The sequence below is a fragment of the Papaver somniferum genome, chromosome 2, assembly GCF_003573695.1.
Source record: "Papaver somniferum cultivar HN1 chromosome 2, ASM357369v1, whole genome shotgun sequence".
Classification (NCBI taxonomy): domain Eukaryota; kingdom Viridiplantae; phylum Streptophyta; class Magnoliopsida; order Ranunculales; family Papaveraceae; genus Papaver; species Papaver somniferum.
The window spans coordinates 176,971,474-176,985,143 of record NC_039359.1 but is presented as its reverse complement, the minus strand read 5'-3'; the positions used below and the strand labels follow the sequence as shown (position 1 = coordinate 176,985,143).

At 35.4% G+C, this 13,670-nt stretch overlaps 1 long non-coding RNA gene across 7 annotated transcripts; it reads left to right on the top strand.

Moving 5' to 3' along the window:
- The first annotated feature begins 1,002 nt into the window (after positions 1-1,002).
- Positions 1,003-5,979, top strand: LOC113349859. 7 transcript variants are annotated; one of them, XR_003360430.1, is made up of 7 exons: positions 1,003-1,107; positions 1,271-1,334; positions 1,446-1,497; positions 1,714-2,325; positions 2,508-2,608; positions 3,558-5,209; positions 5,473-5,842. It is a non-coding gene; the product is annotated as an uncharacterized LOC113349859 (long non-coding RNA). The 7 variants fall into 7 exon arrangements; XR_003360428.1 differs by having other exon boundaries at positions 1,446-2,325; positions 3,558-3,788; positions 5,155-5,209; XR_003360431.1 differs by adding an exon at positions 5,852-5,979 and having other exon boundaries at positions 1,446-2,325; positions 3,558-5,547.
- Positions 5,980-13,670: the final 7,691 nt, after the last annotated feature.

Genomic DNA, 13,670 nt, shown 5'->3' with positions numbered 1-13,670 from the left:
AATCGAATGCATTTTTTTTAAGTCAAGGTACACAATCAGTTTACTCGATACATATATAAAGTCTGATTCCTAACATAATAAAACCAACAATCGGATTTTGTAAGTGCTAATGTAAACCGATTCTAGTAATCGGTTTTCTCGATATACATATAAAGTCCGATTACTGACTAAGCATATAAGAATTCAAAGCCTACACAATCGGTTTTTGTGAACACATATGTAATCCGATTCTAACGAAAAAAATTTACAGAAACAACGGTTATCCCTACCATAACTGAATCGGGATATTTATTCACTAACATTTTCCGACTCCTATTCACATGCAGAACAATCGGTTTATGTGAGCAAGAACATAAACCGTTTTTAAACATAATCGGTTTACTTTTACACTAACATAATCCGATTCTGTAAAACCCGAAAAATTTCGATTTCTAAGCGACTGCATGTTACTAAAACTTAGTTTAGAGGATTGGGTTGTTAGAAAAATACTTGATTCGACCCATTTCCTCTTCTTGTGCGATACGAGAGGCTTCGGCTTCCTCGAGCACTTCCTTCGTTTTCTTTCGAATAACTTCAACAATTCCGGGATCGTTATCACTAAAAAAATTCCTGTTAGTCGGATGCTTTATTCTTGATGGTTTCGACATTTTATAGAAGAAAGAAAATGATTAATCGTTTTTGGATCGTCGATAAACGACGAGTTTTAGTTTCAAAAAAAAAAAAGAAAAAGAGGGAGAAGAAAACATGAAGAATCGGTTTTTAGGTTAGAAATGAAAACTGATTTTAGTTTTAGATTTATTATTAAGATTTGATAGGGATAACTTAGTAATATTAATATTTTTTAGAGGGTAATTTGGTAGTTTCAATAAATTTAGACACCCCTTATCATTGTGTATAAGGTAGATGAAGTAATATATGAGCCCCAATTAAGTGGCATAGGCCCCAATTTAACCAGGATATATATAGAAACACCATTACTGCGACTTATGCCAAATTTAGCGTACAAAATATGTCGTTAAAAAAATATTCTGGGAAATTTCGTGGTGACCATATTATCTTTTAAAATCCTGCAGCATTGAATTTTTGGTTTTCTTCGGATCGTTAATTGTACGCTCTGTGAATATCTGTTAGTTTTTATTCATTCGGCTTCCTTTCTTCTTTCACATCACAACCCTAATCATCACTCACCGCTACATACAACAGAGATGTACGTTTTTTTGTTCGATTGTTATGTATTTGCTGGTGATTTATTTTTGTTTTGATTTTGTAGGTGAAGAGAGACTGATCCGAACTCGAATAATGGGTATTTCACCTGATTTGATTTGTTTTAAATGGTAATCTCTTCTCCCTTTGGTTGCTCTTCTTCTTCTGTGAGTTATGTGTTACAATCATGATTTTTGGCAGGTACACTGTGAGTTATGTGTTACAATCTTAATTTTTGGCAGGTAAACCTAAGTCAGAAATCTTTATTTTGCTCTCCAAGTTTTGCATTGCCTGGTAACTTTTTATGCCTTCGTAGTCTGTTCTGGATGACCTTGATGCTTTTTCCGTACATGGTGGTGACGATGATGTCCCATTATTGAATTCGAGTGTGAATCTTACAAAGAGTTTTTTTTTATGACCACTGTTCATATTGTTGAATATACAGAATTGAATTTTCAGTGTTTCTATAAATTAGTCCTGCAATTTTGTTTTGGTTTTTGCTTACAACAGCTTTGAGGAGATCCCAAGTAATTACTGTGGAGGTATTTTCAGTGGCAATGATCATGATATGGGTTAACTCTCTCTTAGTTGAGGATGTCATGGTAATTGGGTGAGTCAGTTCTTTTTTTTTAATTATTATTATTTTGATAATTGGATGAAATCAATATTTATAGTTGGAGCGATTACCGCGTGCACTCAACCTCACAAAATCGTTGCTGATTTAATGGCACAAAGGATTGAGGAAGAACGTAATGGGTGTTATGATAATAGTTCTATCAGTTGTTGCCAGTCTTGCTTATCTAGGCAGAAATTCATCTCCAAGGTAATATCTATGGAAAATCACAATGATAAGAGACTGACTTGGGTTTCATGCTTATTGTAGATGAGGCTCATGAAAGAAGCTTGAACACTGATTTGTTGTTGGCCTTAATTGAAGGCTTATTACTCAAAAGATTTTTCCCTAGATCCTTTGCAATTCGTATGTTTATGTTTCTTGGAAGAAGGAATCCTACCTATCTCTGCGGTAACTATTTAGCTTAATTTTTTTGATGGTTTACTGGATGCTGCTATTTTCCTTGCTTTTTTGCAGCTACAATATGACTTCGCAAGCAGTAACATCAAGTAATTGTCTTTGGTGCTTTAATTTTGTTTCACTTTTCCATAAGTAGTTATTGAATCTTACAGATGTTTTTATTGTAATTATAAGATTTCTCAATGGGTTTTCATGATTGGATGCCCAATTTGGATTCTAAGGAGTTCCCCACAAGTTTTGGATTTGACACGTCCATGATATTGCATTGCAGGTGTACAGAGAGAACTTCATTTACCAGCTCGAGGTGGTTCTTTGGATTGTGTTCGAGAATCGCTTGCATGAGGAGTAGATAGAATTAAAAGAGATGAACAGGTAAGGAAAAATAACTATGAACAAAGTTACGCTACAATTATTCCGAAATGTCGGTTATTAAAGTTAATAGAAATTTCCTTACTTCTTGACCAATATGGAAAGAGTAATCTGTTCCACAATTACGTGGTGATGCACAGTTAGCACTGTGGTTTTCTCATTGCTAACTGAAGTTCCAGAATTACGTGCGGGATCGTGAAAACCTGGTATCATTTTGAATTGCTGTTGAGACGTCTATTCAAGCTTTAACTCTTTGATATTCCTTAATTATTGAATAAGCAGTGTTTGACCAGGATTTGTTAACTCCATTAGCCTAATATGGATTCATTGGTGAAGTGTGTATGAAGTGTGTAGGACAATTCCATATAAGCATATAAAACACATTCAACTATAAGCATATGGCTCATACCTAGCGCTTTAACCCTTTATACTGGGAGAGGCCAGTATATATACACATACACTTTTCGTGGTATCTCTACCGTCGACTTCTTTCGGATTCAACAACAATCTGAAATGTCTTTCGAGAGACTTGGAGCGAAGCCAGGACATCTTACCTTACTTAGTCAAGTCCGTAAATAAATCTTTAACATCTCAAAGTAATGTACCAGATAAATTTACCAGGGATTACTTCGTTTGTTAGAGTGGTAGGTATGAATTTTTTGAGATCAAAAGAATAACAAATACCCAAGAAAATAATGATCCAATATAGTGGTTTAGGTAATTTACAATAAAAAAAGGTGTTTCGTTGTTTTTGGTATTTTTTTTCTTCTACTATGTTGTTGCTTTTCTGTGTGTCTGAGAGTTTTATTAGGTTAACTCTCTAGCTTTATGTAGCATTCTGTTTTGTTTTGTTTTGTTTTGGTATTCCAATGCCCAGCCTGCATTGTACAAACAATTGTTTTCTTTGTGGTGAGCATTTATGGATTAATACCTAAGTATTTCTTATCTTTAGGGATTTGGAAAATTTACTCCAGTTTTGGACTGTTGAAACCCGCTGGTATATAGGTTTAAGTTGATTTGGATAATGGGAACCATGAAACTATGCAAATTTGGAAATTCTAGCGTGCCAATGTGATTGTTGGTTTATATTAGAGTTTCCAGTATTGCATTCTTTCTTGATTTCTAATGCCAGTTAAATCATTGGACTCCGGGAACGAAGATAGGCAAAAATTTCATGCGCCAGGTTCGTGTTTCTGCTTTTCTTCGTATCATTATCATTTTTTATATTTTAGGATTTGATCTGTTGTGTTTTCTTTTGATTTTTTATTTGTTGTTTTTTCTTGGTTGATCCTTCCTAATTGGTGTGATCTGGAAAAAAAAATCTATTAAGTTTTCTGCTTTTCGTACCTGCATTTTTCACTTTTAAGTGTCTGATTAGAGTTTGAATTCTTAAAAGACTTCTTTTATTTAAGAAATTGAATCGGTGAATGTTGTCTTATATATTCGGTGTGTGGGTACATGTTAGCGCAACAGTGAGATAGACTCTTTATGTTAAGAATGCTTACTCACAAAATCAACTGCAATATGGTCTACTTGGTTCATGTTGTGGAGGACATCCAGCTTTGAATCATTACTGAGGGTCGATTATTAGGGGGTACAAATCAGTCATGGTGGCATTGATGAGCATAAATTTAACCCAAAATCAATTGATTAAAGAAGCGTTATACTTTTTTAGAGAAAAAGTAGTACTACAAAGAAAATGAGGGAGCACTCTAATAGTTGAAAGCATTGTTTTTCATTCTTAATGATATTTTCCTGAATTGTTCGTTGCATTTGGATGAATATGTAGGATATTTTATGCACGATTGTGTACATATAACTAAAGATTGTGTTTTATTGGGTTGAGATACCCCCTTAAGTACCTCTAATTCAATGAACTAAAGATGTTCGATAATAACATTGCATTGATTTCCATCCCGATGAAACCACAGATCTGTAGTGAGTTGGTTACCTTAGCAGATAAGGTGATTGCGGCAAAGTATGAGCTGGAGGAGGCGGAAGACCACAAAATTAAGAAACTGAAAGAGTATATAGCAAAGGCTGTCACGATATAGAATGATCTTATGGAAGCAGAATAGAACGTGACTGCTTCAGAGACTATGGTTTAATCCATGATCTCTTTAAGAAAATGAAGGTAGTCGTGTCATGTAGAATTAATGTCCTTTTGAGATATTAGAATTTTTTGCGTAGGAGAGTTTCAACATTATGTAGTGTACATGATTCTCTTCCACCTCCACCGTAGCAGGTACATACTAAGTATGTATATGAGCTTCAACATTATATTACATCTGTATTAGGGTAGAACCTCTATGGGTTAGCCATTAATTCTTACCGCGGCTAATTTTAGGTGTGCCGTAACTAAGTATCCTAATATAATAGATTTCCTATTCTAACTTAATTTCCTAATTAAAAACGCTTAATCCTAATGCTAAAGAATTTAACCTGACCAACAAAACACGGGGAACTGCTTAATTGCTCCTCCTCACCATCTGTATATTAGTTATGATCATTAATTTTGTTCTGTATATTAATTTTGTTCTTAATTGCAGGTACAAGTTTTATTGAAAATGTGTGGATAAACAACCTAACTAAAGCACACAATAAGTAAAAACACATCCCATCCTCTTCCATTCTTTCTGCTTGGATTTTGATTTTGTAGCTAAACAATAATAATGAACAATATGCTATAACAATTTCAATGATTTTATCGTATTCAGTCAAGCTTTCTTTCAGATTGATGCTCTTGATCTTGCCCATGTCTATTGGTTAAGTTCGTGACATGATGTTGTTCTTTAACTACAAAGTCTGATACAACAGTTAAGATCAGTTGGAACTGTATCTCACAACTTTGTGTTTGAATTTCGTAGGGTTTACATGTTGATAATTAGTTCAATGAGGAAAGAGTGTTGCTTTTGTATCAACAAGCGAGAAAAAGGGTAGAGGTAATCTTCTCATAATCAGTGGCTCTTTAAATCAGATTACAATATAGACAGTTTGTTTGGTATGGTATAAGTTGAATGAATTGGAAGAGCTGCAGATGTATCAGCTGATTATAATAGACAGTTTGTACGGTAAGCTGAATTTATTAGAAGAGCAGATGTATCAGTTGATTATAATTGACTGTAATGACACGTACGACCTAATATACAATACCTGATCCTTTTCTCACAACACAGATAGTCTACTGCCTTTTTTTTCTCTCCATACTCATTGCAAGTGTTAAAGTTTATTACTTTGTTTTCACAGATCACAGTAAATAGTAATTTTGGTGCTGATATTAGTCGTGTAATCATGGAAATGGACTTCTTCAACTCTTAGGTTGAGAAACCTCCTTCAGTATGTGCAATTAATTTTACTTTTGAGGCCTTTGTTTCTCAGTGGGGGCATTAAGATTAATAGACCACATTAAAAACTTTTGTCAAAGGATTGTCATGATGCTGTTGCGTTGCTAAAATTAATATAGGAAAATTACTATTATTTTTGGATGAGGATTTGCAACTGAAATTCTTAAAAAAGAAAAAGTGTTACCATCAAGTTTCTGGAAATAAAAACGAACTCTTTTATGGTGATCGTATTCGTGGGGTGATGAACTATACTTACGATGCACTTGATGAGACGGACAATGGCAAATCTATTCTTACGTTTTGGGCATACTTGGGTCATGTAATGGATTGGTTTGTTCCAAAAGAAAAGTTTATCCATGTCCATACGGAGAAGATTTTTTAATTTGTAATCCCCATCACCGGAGAAGTTGTTCGTGTTCCTAAAACTGATAGATTTGTTAGTTCGCGAGAATTTGATATAAGCAGGTTTGGTTATTGTCTATCAACGAACGAGTACAAGATTGTTAGAATTTACTCGGACTACAAAGGGCCGAAAGGGATATTCAGTTTGGTTAAGTAATTCTCATTAAAACAAGAATTCACTTCCTCATCTATCGTTCACTTCCAACATCTATTGAAAGTTGAAAGTTACTGATCTTGAAAAAGATAAACATTAATTTTTTCATTCACTGAAATTAGGAAGCTTGAGGAGTTTGAGGTATGGTTTTTAGTCTTATTCATAGTTTTTTCATTCACTGAAATTAGCATTTTAATCTTTTACAAAAAATTTAAAAACTGCCATATACTTTAGTGCACAGAGTTCTTTTTTTAGTCTCCATATATTTGCTGTCATCAGGACTGTGTCTCCGTTCTTTTCCACATCCCAATTCCGTTACTTTTTTTTATCGAATGAGATATGTGCGTTATTAATTTGGGTTGAGAGTGAATATGATATTGAGTTCTATGTTGTCATGGGCGCAAGGCACCGCGTGGCGTCGGGTGTAAAATCCCGAGCCGCAGCGAGGCGCGCGAAGCCGCGACGTAGAACAATAATACCCACATAGGTTTATGTTCTTGACATAATTAATTAGCTTTGGATTTTCTATATTAGCTTGTAAATCTTAAATAAAAAAGATTTGGAAAAAATTTGGAAAGATTTTTTTCCCTTCACTATTGTAAAATTAATTTACAAAAACAGCTAGGAATGATATGTTTCTTAACATAATTAGCTTATGGTTTTAAAATATTAATGTGACTTAATGAAAAAGATTTTCAAAAGATTTTTGCAATATTTGTTTTTCTATTTTTAGCACAAAATGCCATTTTAGCGCCCAACAAACTGGCGCATTGGCCTGAGCACCTAGAAAGGCGACGGATGGGCGCCACTTTTTAAAGTGGCATCTCTTTACCCACTGCGTGGCGCCAGAGTTCAAAATAAGGCCACTTTGGCGCCTAGGCACCCTTTGACAACGTAGATTCAGTTCATAATCATGATTCCTACAATTTTAGTGTGTCTGGTAGCATGTGGCATTCTTTTTGTGACGAGCTCAGTTGGTTAACTTACTTGCTTTGGAATTATGGGGAGGCTAATTCCTTTTAGTTAGTAATTGTACAGATGAAAGACTGAAAACATGTTCTTAATATATAGTAAATTTAATAGGTTTCTTCCCTGCCCGATTGATACTCTCGAGTGTAATCGATGTGGACCAGCAATTTAGTAGTTTTCTCTTTCTGCTACTGAATCATTCTTTTGTGTAGTATTTTGTCGTAGGAAACTGGAAATTAGGACTCAGAGCAACTGCAGTGGTACGAGTATAACCAAAGAGCAAAGAGTAAAAAAAAAGACCAAATTTGGGTTTAGTCCGTCATGTGGCGTAGTGAGAAAAGAGTAAATTTGGTCGCGCGTTAGTATAATGTTCGCCTGAACGTCAAGCGTTGATAAAGCTTACGCCTGGAATCAGGCGTTGATAAAGATAACGCCTGGCATGGGGCGTTTGTAAAGATTTCGTCTGATTTGGGACGTTTATATAGAATCTTATAGATTACGCTCGCGACATATTCAAATAAAAAAAAAATGGGGCGTTGATAAAGATAACACCCCATGTGATGTTAGCTTTAAGCGTAAAGAATATCAACGCCCAACTAAGGGACGTTAACTTTATGTACGCCCGATGGGGCGTACATTTAACCTACGTCTAGTACAGGCGTAAGGTATACCAATGCCCCTGCATAAGGCGTTAACTTTACGAACGCGCGGCTACTAGCGGACATTATACCTATGCCCGTTGGGTAGGCGGACATTATATAAACGCCCGACTATATTTGGGTTTGGTCTTGGTCGCCGACCAAATTTAGTATGGGTTTTAGTCTTTTATCAAATTTTGATGGATGGTCCGTCCCACTACGCCTATCCACTGGACCAAATATTTGGGTTTAGTTGTCCATTGTGGACGCTCTCAGATACTTTGAAATTTAGTATCAGTAGCTGCCAACTTATTTTTTTGGTGGCTTTGATAAGTGGGATGGACAAATGTTTGTGAGAGTATTTTTTCCGCGTAATCTGAATTGTCTTCTCCATAAGACATTAATGGAATCAGTATATATGTTTGTGTATAAAACAAAGACAAAGAGGTGGTTTGCGAAGAGGGTCTGACGGTGTGCACAACAAGAGCTGGTTAAATCTGAGCTTTTGGTAATATCACAATTCATTTAATTTTGTTTCGATGTAGTCTATTATAATATCATTCTCCCTTGGTTCTGAGTAATGGTGCGTATAGAAATCCGAATGTGCTTATGAATTTAAATGAACTATTTTACATCTTTTTAACTATACTGACACTGACTTAAGCTCATGGATAGATGAGAAAAGGGAATTTGTACGCAACATGTACTAGATCACGGGGAATTCTTAAAATGCTTCCTATATATCTTTTTCCGCACCAATCCAAACAAAGAGCTCCATTTCTCAAGGTAAAAAATGTTCTCTAGGGTTTCATTTTTGTCTCTTTGCACTCTCATTTCGTGAAGCTTTCTTCTTATTTTGTATTTCACTATATACATATATATACATACTCAAGTGTCATTGTTCTCCTCAAATTTGTTGCCTTTTGAGCTATTTTTATAGAACAAATGTGGGGTTTTTCTTTGGGTTTCATAGTTTGAACTAATTCATTTCCATCCTTAGTAACAATGTCATGGTTTTGGATGAACGATGTCGTTTTTCCCATTTTTGATTTTTATAAGCAGATGCTGCCATACTATTTTTACAATATTTTTAATTCAGGTGAGACTATATTTTTGTTACCTGAACTATTCGTGAGTTAGCTGAAAATAAGTATAAAATCGTGTTACGACTTGATTTCATGGCTAGGTAAGAGTTTAAATTTATATGATTGTTTTTATGGCTTTGCAAGACATGCTTGGTTGAGAATTTGCGGATAACATTGTAAAGGAAAATAATTAATTGGCTAGCTGATGAGTTTTAGAAGAGATGTATGCAATGTCCAAAGGATATCATATATTTTGCTTAATTTGGTTTATTATGGATATGTTACTTTATCCCGGGTTCCATGTTGCACTATGTGGCCTTGCAGTTACAGGTACATATTACCTTCTTCTCCTACTAAGTCTTTAGTCCGAAACAAGTTGGGGTAGACTAGAACGAGAGCTCCCGCAGCTGCATTTTGATATACAAGAATCGGTTGTAACCTCAAATATATACAAACTCAATTGCCCATTGAGAGGCATACGAAAATATCAACGTAAGTCTAGGGAAGAATGTCCCAAGCTCCCAAATTAACTGCCCAACCACTTTCCCATTTTCTTACGCTATTTTTTTTTCTTTTATTTTTTTTTTGTATTTACTCAACAATCAACACTTCTATAGAGTCTTGCGTGAGCTCCTTTAATTTGTGTAAACCTCTTTGTGCATGCGTCTAATAGACGACTTGAGGCTCTATAGTATTAGCGTATCTGTCTGTTGCTATTGTAGGTTACCAAATACAACACCAAGAGGAGTCTGGCTGAATTTAGTTAGCATTTATCTATTTAACCTTTGTTGTCTCCATGGGCCTATGTGATTAGACACTTATATCCTAACCCAATTCAGTTATATAACTCATCATGGTTGCGGTAGCAGCGGAATTTGGAGTTTTCAGAACCTTCCATTCTTGGGGAATCACGAGGTTTGTTATTCTGAATAACAGTAACAACAATTCTTGGTCGTTGTTTCAAGGTAAATTTGTATTTTGAGTTATTATTTTTCTATATAATTAATGAATTGAGTTATTTGTAGTTTATCGGATTTTTTTTTTTGTTTGTTTGTTTTTATGCTAAGTTTTTCTTAAGAATCAAATGACCAAATATATCAAATATTGAGATATATAGGTAAGATGATCCTCTATGTAATATATGGGGGAACAAAACAAAGCCACGGACAGTTTAATGTTTTCTGCTCAAATATGACTTATTGGAAAAACTTGATCTTTTTTTTCTTAATTTAATTAATTGCATTAAGTCTCCTCTCATTTGTGTTATAGCGTTAACTGGTGGTGGCGCTGTAACATTTGGATTCAAATATGGTATTGCTATTGAAATTTGTTGATACTGAGAACGATTTGATTCTTGCGGCAGATTCTTCTGATTCTGTGAACACGTAAATCACGAAGGTATCTATATGTTCATAAACAATGTTCGCACTCTAGGTACATACTCGCACTGGTGACACAATTGCATTGATTTCTTGTCTCAAAACCTTCGGGTTTATCATAGCCTCATCTAATAATACCGCGAGAGGCGTTTACGCAGGGGAAGATAAAGAAAACGAAGTATAAAAGTAAAACTCATGGAGCGTTAGACGAATATAAAGTGCTGAACTGTAAATAAGACTGGGATTTACGTGGTTCAGCACTAAGGCCTACATCCACGGGGTTGTTGTTTCACTATGTACTTGATGATTACAGAGATAGTCGAATGACTTTGGAGTTTACATAGGTCTGTGTATTGTAAAGGACAAACTTACACTCACAATCCTTCTCTCTCTTCTTCTCTCCCTTGTTTTTCCGATCCCCTCACTCTTGGTGGAGAGGGGGTATTTATAGGGTTAGAGTGTGGGACCCATTTCTGAGGGCCGTTGGAACCTTATCTTCTTGTGTTTTGTGTCCATCGCGTGGAGATCTTTGCTCATTACTTGATCACGCAGAGTCATCCTCGTTCGTTCCACGGGTTGATCGACATATATACTGCTCAGAGTGTTTAATGCGGGTAGTTGAGACGCATGCTCGTGTCAGACAAGTGTCTTCTTCCCCTGTCACATCCATGTCAGTTAACCTTCTCTTCACCGTTGATCTTAGCTTCTTTTGGGGATGAGATAAAGTAACTCTTCGGGAGTTATTTGGTGCTCCGCAGTACATCGTGTTTTCGATACATCTTTTAACTTCTGCCCTTAGATTTGTTCGGGCAAAGATCCGACGTCGACGGAACGGGCTTCTTGGCTGTGGGCGTGTGTCATCATGTTTTGATGATATTGTCCGCATGCTCTCCACGTGTCTTCCTGTATACACGTGTTTGATGATGAAATATGTACACACAGATTCTAATTTGATTTAGGATATTGTTATTAGATGTGGTTGTATTTATTTTAATGAGTTTTATTAAAGAATTTAGTTAGGGATATTGCTAAAGTTAATGTACTTCAAATGTGATTCTGATTGCTTTAATAAGAGAAGAAAATCTGAGAAGATTACCGGTTGTGTTCAACAGTCTTGAACATTATAGTATGGACTGAGATGAATAAATTCCAAGTAAATTTTCCTATTGGTTTTGCTTCTTCATGGATTTAGTTTGAGAAAAGCTTAGCAATAGATTTTGAATTTTTTGCTATGAGATAAAAAAAGTTACCAATTATTTTATTTGAGACTGAAATTTGAAATTAAATTTTAATGCAGGGAAAAAGAAATCCACTGAGATCCTGACTACTCGGGAACTACCCTGACACAGATGGTAACTTTCTTAAGAAACAGTAAGAAACATCTTTCGGTACAAAATGATGATTAAGTTTGGAATTTTCTTTGATAAATGGTTGGTTTAGAGAAATGGTAAATAGCTCAAGAAAGAACATGTCTTGGTTTGTTATTGTGCTGCTTCTGGAATATAAGTAGGTCCGAATACCACAGAGAGCGCCCACATTAGCTGTTGGCAAGACTTCCCAAGAAGTCGCCCATCTTGGTATTGTTCCCATCCTTTACTAAGGGAATGTCTGGTTTTCAATCAAACAAAGATACACGAGGATTTCCCAAGCTGTAACCCATCTTAGTACTGGTAGATTTATTTCATGACGTTCACCAGTTGAGGAGATTGAAGTCTCTCGACTAGCTAATGAGAATCAAACTATTTACCGGCTCTTATAATTCATTATTGAACGTTGCAATGCCAAAATGATGCGGGGATTTATGTCATAGGCGGACACGTTTTAAGATTTTATTATGCGACTTTGCAAATGCTTTATGCAGGATGTGATGCTACCTCCATAGCTGAGGAGCTCCCGTTACTGCAAGATTGAATTTATGTCATTTTCATCTGAAGTAGCTTTTCCTACAATTAAAAAAAGAGAGCTTGGTTTACCTATAGTCATCCCCAGAGTGGACATGTTGTTGTTAAACTGCAGAGATCTGGAGTTCAAACAACAGTTATGTTGCAATATTGGTTACTACAGTTGGAAAGTTCAACAGTGATCTTCGGGTAATATTGCGATCTCCTTAATGATGGAAAAGCAACTATGTATTTCTCCCTCAACTATAGAAAGTATGGGAATATACAACCGATATACTTCATGCTTTCTGGTATATCCATACACCTGTGCTGGTCTTCCTCTTGACTTGCGGGGCTTAGGTGAATGGTAAGTAATGTCCGGTATTTGAATTTTTAATACGTTACTTTTTTGAATTACTGAAAAAGCTTAGTTTATAAAAGTTACATGTCCCCATTTAAGTTTAAGAATGCATAAATTTAATTCTGTATAGGAGACAAAAGACAGTACCTTTTTTTCTTATGAGCTAGGGAGGTGAACTAAACGACGTCAATAATCAACTTGATTGATTTTGCCCTCATTAGTAAATAGATAAATGTTTCTTAAGCAAGTTGTAGAACGACAAGATTTTAAATGGGAAAATTTTATTCCAGTGAAAACCTTTTGGTGAAAAATAGACGGGTTTCGGACTAATTAATGATTTTAGAAAAAGTGTTTAGTTACCGCTTTGCCTATTGGTTTGGAGTTATATTCTTGGTAGTTTTTTCGTAGCAATATGGTAACATTGCTGGTGGTATTGCGTTGGATTAATGTGTCACTATAGTTCTACTACCGAGCATTATCAAATAGAACGGTAAATTGGATTACAGGAAAGAAGGAAACAATGGAGTCAAGTTACGTACGACTAACTTAGTATACCAAGGGTGTATGTTAATTTTAAACCGTTAGATAACAGATTTAATTCGAGCGTAATCATTAATTTATTAAATGATACTTACTAACTTGCATTACTAATTGAAGCTCTTTAGGGTGGGTGTGGGAAATCATCGCCTCACTTTGGAGAAAGCTTACACACAAAAAAGGGTAAGTACAACTCCCCGTAGAGGACAACTCCAAACACATATTAAAAATGACCTAGTAAAAAAAAAAGAAAACATGACCCTATAAAAAACGACCATGACATGCCAACATTGGTCGAACTGTTTAACATGATGAT